The sequence below is a fragment of the Lepidochelys olivacea genome (assembly GCF_965140295.1).
Source record: "Lepidochelys olivacea isolate rLepOli2 genome assembly, chromosome: 10".
In the NCBI taxonomy this organism is placed as follows: domain Eukaryota; kingdom Metazoa; phylum Chordata; order Testudines; family Cheloniidae; genus Lepidochelys; species Lepidochelys olivacea.
Window position 1 is genome coordinate 47,235,057 of NC_140420.1, and position 7,364 is coordinate 47,242,420.

General features: G+C 46.8%; 1 protein-coding gene across 1 annotated transcript in view; it reads right to left on the bottom strand.

Annotated features, from left to right (window-relative positions):
* EDC3 (enhancer of mRNA decapping 3) overlaps positions 1-5,257 on the bottom strand; it is a 67,245-nt gene extending 61,988 nt beyond the window's left edge. The window contains exon 1 of the mRNA XM_084642319.1: positions 5,100-5,257. The gene's annotated coding sequence lies outside the window, so the exon portion shown is untranslated. The remainder of the gene's footprint in view (positions 1-5,099) is intronic.
* Between the last annotated feature and the right edge of the window lie 2,107 nt (positions 5,258-7,364).

Sequence of the window (7,364 nt, forward strand, 5' to 3'; positions counted from 1 at the left end):
TCTCCCCTCATAAAGAAGGTTTTTCATTCCTAAGATCATCCTAGTAGCCCTTCTTTGCAGCTGTTCCACTTTCAATTCATCTTTCTTAAACATGGGAGACCAGAACTGCACATAGTATTCCACATGAGGTCTCACCAGTGCTTTGTATACTGGTACTAACGCTTCTTTGTCTCTACTGAAAATACCTCACTTGGGACTGCATTAGCCTTTTTCACACCTGCAACACATTAACCGCTCATAGTCATCCTGTGATCAACCAATACACTCAGGTCTTTCTCCTCCTTTGTCGCTTCCAACTGATAAGTCCCCAGCTTATAGCAAAAATTCTTGTTGTTAGTCCTTAAGTGCATAACCATGCACTTTGGACTATTAAATTTCATCCCATTTCTATTACTCCAGTTTTCAAGGTCATCCAGATTTTCTTGTGTGATATTCCGGTCCTCCTCTGTATTGGCAATACCTCCCAACTGTGTGTCACCCATAAATGTTATTAGCATGCTCCCACATTTTGTTCCAAGATCATCAATAAAAATTAGGGTTGACAAGTGATTAAAAAAATTATTCATGATTAATCACACTGTTAATAATAGAATACCATTTATTTAAATATTTTGGATGTTTTCCACATTTTCAAATATATTGATTTCAGTTATAACAGAATACAGTGTACAGTGCTCACTTTATATTTACTTATGATTACAAATATTTGCACTGTAAAAAAAGATAGTATTTTTCAATTCACCTAAGTACGGTAGTGCAATCTCTTTATCACGAAAGTGCAACTTATAAATGTAGAATTGTGTACAAAAAACCTGCATTCAAAAATAAAACAGTGTAAAACTTTAGAGCCTATAAATCCATTCAGTCCTATTTCTTGTTCACAATATCACCTGAAAGTGATTACAGGTGTTCGCATGGCACTGCTGTAGCCGGCGTTGCAAGATATTTACATGCCAGATGCACTAAAGATTCATATGTCCCTTCATGCTTCAACCACCATCCCAGAGGATATGCTTCCATGCTGATGATGGGTTCTACTCGATAACGATCCAAAGCAGAGCGGACCGACGCATGTTCATGTTCATCATCTGAGTCAGATACCACCAGCAGAAGGTTGATTTTCTTTCTTGGTGATTTGGGTTCTGTAGTTTCTGCATCAGAGGGTTGCTCTTTTAAGACTTCTGAAAGCATGCTCCACACCTCATCCCTCTCAGATTTTGGAAGGCACTTCAGATTCTTAAACCTTGGGTCTAGTGCTGTAGCTATCATTAGAAATCTCACATTGATACCTTCTTTGCATTTTGTCAAATCTGCAGCAAATGTGTTCTTAAAATGAACAATGTGCCGAGTCATCATCTGTGACGACCATAACATGAAAAATATGGCAGAATGTGGGTAAAATAGAGCTGGAGACATACAATTCTCCCCCAAGGAGTTCAGTCACAAATTTAATTAACGCCTTATTTTTTTAAACGAGCGTCATCAGCATGGAAGCATGTCCTCTGGAATGGTGGCTGAAGCATGAAGGGGCATATGAATGTTTAGCATATCTGGCACGTAGATACCTTGCAATACCAACTAAAAAAGTCCCATGCAAATGCCTGTTTTTACTTTCTGGTGACACTGTAAATAAGAAGTGGGCAGCAGTATCTCCCATAAATGTAAACAAACTTGTTTGTCTTAGTGATTGACTGAAGGAGAAGTAGGACTGAGTAGATGTGTAGACTGTAAACTTTTGAGTTGTTTTGTTATTGAGTGCAGTTATGTAACAAAAAAAAAAATCTACATTTGTACGTTGCATTTTCACCATAAAGAGACTGCACTACAGTACTTGTATGAGGTGAACTGAAAAATACTGTTTCTTTTGTTTATCATTTTTACGGTACAAATATTTGTAATCAAATATAATAATATAAAGTGAGCAGTGTACACTTTGTATTCTGTGTTGTAATTGAAATCAATATATTTGAAAATGTAGAAAAACATCCAAAAATATTTAATAAATGTCAATGGGTACTCTATTGTTTAACAGTGTGATTAAAACTGCGATTAATCGCGATTAATTTTTTGAGTTAATTGCATGAGTTAACTGCGATTAATCGACAGCCCTAATAAAAATGTTAAATAAGATTGGCCCCAAGACCGTTCCCTGAGGAACTCAACTAGGAACCTCCCTCCAGCATGACAGTTCACCTTTCAGCACGACCCACTGTAGTCTCCCCTTTAACCAGTTCCTTATCCATCTTTCAATTGTCATATTAATCCCCACCTTCTTCAAACTAATTTAACTAATTCAACTAATTCCCAAGTGGACCTGTATCAAATTCCTTGTTGAAACCCAGGTAGATCAGATCTACTGCATTCCCTCTATCTAAAAAAATCAGTTATCTTCTCAAAGAAGGAGATCAGGTTGGTCTGGCAGATTAGTTTACTTAATGTTTATACAGTGCTCTGAGCTGGCAAAAAACGTTAGGCGATTAGTACATAAATATTTTTTAAATGCTAAATTATCACATGGGGAAAAAAAAAATCTTTGCTGTGCACTTTGAGCTCTTTTGAGAAAAAGAGCCACTAAGGGCATTTCTACACTGCATCTGGGAGCAACACGCACAGCCCAGGTCTACAAACTAGTACTTGTGGGGCTCATACCAGCACTCTAGAAATTGATGTGTAGACGCTGCAGCTTAGGCTCTGACTCCTGGGGCATGAGCTTGATAGCGCAAGCCGCAATGTCTACACAGCTATTTTTAGACTACTAGCACAAGTCTGTGGACCCTGGCTGGGAGGCTCGCTCCCAGGTGCGGTGTAGATGCACCAAAGCCACTCGCTGCCCTGTCTAGAGGTGGAAGTTGAACTGTTGCTACAAATGATTTTAGGCAAAGAACTCTCTTTCAACTGGAACTGAAAACAGTTTAAAGACTAGGATAAAATTCCAAGCCTCAATCAGCTTTCAAAAATAAATCTGGAAGTGTTTTTTTGTGGTCTAAACTCACACTAAAGCAGTTTCCAATACCAGTTCAGGGGGACCCATCACAAAGTTATTTTCCGCAACAGCTCATTTTCCCATTATAAGTAGGGCTCAAGTGTCTACTATAGTGGTTTTCAAACTTTTTTTCTGGCAACCCAGTTGAAGAAAATTGTTAATGCCCACAATCCAACGGAGCTGGGGATGAGGGGCTCGGGGTGTGGTACGGGCTCAGGTCTGGGGCCGAGGGTTGGGGCATGGGGCGGGGCCGGGAATGAGTTGTTCAGTGTGTGGGAGGGGGCTATGGGCTGGCAATGAGGAGTTTGGGGTGCAGAAGAGGGCTCTGGGTTTGGGGGGGCTCAGGGCTGGGGCAAGGGGTTGGAGTGTGGGAGGGGGTCAAGGCTCTGGGCTGAGGCCAGGGATGAGAGGTTTAGGGTGCAGGAAGGGGCTCGGGCTTACCTTGGGCAGCTCCCGATCAGCAGCGCGAGAGTACTAAGGCAGGCTTCCTGCCTGTCCTGGCACCATGGACCACGCTGTGCCCCAGAAGTGGCCAGCAGCAGGTCCAGCTCTTAGGCAGAGGCATGCAAGCGGCTTCACACAGCTCTCGCCCACAGGCACCGATCCCTCCCAGCTCCCATTGCCCCCGCTGCATAGGAGCCAGATCTGCTGCTAGCCACTTCCAGGGCGCAGCGCAGTGTCAGAACATGTGGGAACTAGCCTGCCTTAGCCAGGCAGCACCACCAACGGGACTTTTAACAGCCCAGTCAGCAGTGCTGACCAGAGCCGCCGAGACCCAGTGTCTTCCATTCCGCGAACCAGTACTGGGTTGCGACCCGCAATCTGAAAACCACTGGTCTACTCCACCCTATTATTTTAGAACAAGAATAATACTTGTAAATCTAAGCTTATAGGAACTGCAATACTGGATCAGGCTCAAAGTCCATCTGGTATAATATCCTGTCTCCGACAGCGATCTGTACCAGATGCTACAGCAGGTGTAAGAACTGCACAGTAGGTAGGTGGGGAATAACCTGTCCCCTACATAAAGATCAGGATGAGACCTAATAGTCAGGCACTGGGATAAACCCTGAAGCATGCAGTTTAATATGCCTTCCAAAATCATGGTAATAATTAGAACAATTCTGGATATTCCTGATATCTATAAATATCCAATCCCTTTTTTAATCTTGTTACACTCTTGGCCTCATCCAAAACTCACATCGAAATGTCCTGCCTTTTTCCCAAAGATGTTCAAAAGGCAATTTGTGCCAGTGTAGACACAGTCTTGTGGTCGTCAAGGGAACACAGTTACTCCTAGCATTCAGGAGAACAGCCTACCAGATGAAACAGCAAAGTTTCTATTTATTATTCTTATTGTGGTAATGGCAAGAGAGCCCAATCAGGAGCAGGAATTCATTGCACAAGCCACTATACAAGTGCATAGCAAGACACGAACTCTGCTCCAGTTTGCTTGCAAAGGTTAAAGAACAGTGCTTCTCATTAACGGAGATGGTTTGCTTTCAGGATACCTCATTATGTGTGTGTTATGAGTATGGAGGACTAGGATCCCATGGGTGGATGCTCACTTACATCTTCATCCAGGAGAAGACAGGCCTGTTTTTAATCACTCTCCCTTGAGAGCAAAAAAATGCACTCAGGCCCGGATCTATGATGGTGGGAGATTTCAAACGGGCACGGGGAAATACAGGAGCCTTCGGCGCTCATCAAAAACAGGAAAAGGGACTCAACTCCCCCCCGCCCCCGGAGCAGCAGCTCTGGGGCTGCTGAGGCGAAAGGGAGGGGGAGGGGGAGGGGGAGGCAGAACAGCTGCCCCGCTGAAATGCACCAGGTTGTCCGACTCCTTGACAGGGAGAAGAGCCACGAGGAGAACGAATTAAAGAAGGGGGCTGCGCCCGTGCACGGGGGCAGAGTCGGGATGGGGAACTGCCCAGGAATGGGGGTCCCCCTCCCCCATGCATCTCAGTGGGGCCCCTCCCACGGACCGCCCCTGCTGGAGCCCCAGCTCCTCCCCCGGAGCCTCCCCCCTCCTTGCCGGCGCGGCTGGCGCCCCACAGGCCGAGGCCGTGCCCGCCCCGCGCTGCCCACTCCTGAGGGACAGGGGAGCCGCCCCCACCTGAGTCCCGCGGCTCGCTCTCCGCCTCTCTTGGAGCTACTCTGCACACCGACCCCGATGCACACGGGAACCACCGCCTCCACGGCGCTGTGCGTCTGCCGTCACTTCCGCCTCGGTGGGGGGGAGCCCACGCTCTCCCGCCTCCAGTCATAGAGGCCTGCTCTTTGCCTCAGTGCCAAGACGACGCTCTACCCGCCCCTAGGAGCATAGACAACTGGACCTCCTGCGCCGTGCAAACTGAACCCGCCTAACTGGCTGTGCACCTGCGCAGAGTGCCCTCCGGCGTTGCGCGTGTGTAAACCCTGTTGGCACGTGCCGCTGGTGCGCATGCTCTATGTGCCTCATGCCGAGGAGGAGTTCTGTGCTCAGGTAGAGTCCCCTTTCCAGGGCGGGGCAGTGGGGTCCCAGAGCGAAGCTCCAGCAGCTTCCAGACCCCGCCCCCGGGCAGCCTGGAACGCTCCTGCGCGGGCGCAGCGTGCCATGGGGCTCGGCAGGGCCGCCTCCTGCACCCTGTCCATGCTCCCACCTGCCCCCAGCCAGAGGGAGCCTGCCAGCCAGCTCCCTGCCCCCCCGCCCCCCGGCCACAGGCAGCACAGCCCTTCCCCCCGTGCTTAATTTGTGCTAGGGCTCAGCCCTGCAGCTCTGGTTGGCAGTTCATAGCCCCCGCACTTCTGGGCTTGCTGCATCAGTTATGAATGTAAAAAAAATTCCTTGAGCCTCAGCACCTAGTTGCTTGAGCCCTGGCACTACTTTCAATTCCTGGGGTTAAAACACTACCTGACCCTTTCCCAGCATGTGGGCACCATAGTCCCTTTTGCAGGACAGTGATGGGCCACTGCACATGCCATGCGCCAAATTCACAGCTCCAGCTCCTGCTGCAGGAACAGCGCACCCCAGCTTGGCAGTTACACCTCAGGCTCCACTCACAGCACTTAGGGTGACGGTGAAATCAGACTTGCGTTTATTTAACAAAGAATAGCCAGTCAAGAAGAAACAAGGAGAATGGAAACAGATGGTTAAATAGCAAATAAAATAACACACTTTCTAGAGTCTAAATTTAACTAAGATGACATTTTCATAATGACATTTAGTTTATCCAAAGCTTCCCTGATAGTGTTCAGCAACCAGGTTGGCTGCTTGTCCCCTAGGTGAAGGATGTCTCGGTTTACCTCTGTACCTCTGGATATAGTTCCAACATTCCATTGACTTTACTTGTAAACAGGAGAGAATTTTCCCTGGAGACTTTGCAATCTTTTGATTAGCATTTTGCTCAGTCTGTAAATAGGCATCCATTGTGAAGTATGCAATACTCAAATTTACAAATAGGCAGACAGGTGGACAAGCGTTTCCTGCCTGAAAGAAATTTTATTACCTTTTGATGACCAGGCCCAGCTTGCAGACCTTAAGAGCATAATCTTTAGCATATGTACCTAACTCCTTATATATTATCTGTACATACATTTTGCAATGATTATGATGATCAGTGTGACACAGACTTTCTGTAGAAACCTTACGATGAATTAGTATGTAGATACCAGACCCAGGGGATCCCTGTAACCTTATGTTGGCACCAAGAGGTCCCTGAGTCACACAGCCCCACTCACAACACCTGCTATGGGGAAGTAAAAAGAAAAGGAGGACTTGTGGCACCTTAGAGACTAACCAATTTATTAGAGCATAAGCTTTCGTGAGCTACAGCTCACTTCCTCAGATGCATATCGTGGAAACTGCAGCAGGCTTTATATATACACAGAGAATATGAAACAATACCTATCTCCTCCTCTCCCTTCATCCCAACCCACAACACCCATTGCAGGGAGAGGAGGAGGCCCCATTGATGCAAATTCCCTTGAGGAAAGACAGGCCTGACACATGCAGATGGAGGACGAGGGCCTTCTAGGCCATCCACCGAGGGGAATAGCATCCACTGAGGGTCAGTCAAAAGAACCCAAGCAAGCCTCTGCTTTTACTTAAATGTCATGGAGGGGGAGGGCAATGTCCCTGCAGAACAGTCAAGACCTTGCGTTTTATGGTCTTATCAAAAGAGCCACAACAGGATAAATTGCATGGAGGTCAATGCTTCTGTACCTTGGAAAGATGGAGGTCTGAGCAAGCCCTAGGGATTACATAGCACACTACTATTAGCAGTGCTAGAGAGCCACCATGTTTCGAGCAGGGAGTTCAGATATACATAATTCAGATATTCCATTATTCATTCAAGAAATGACTGCCCTCTACCTCCTTATGCTCCTTAGAGCTCATGAA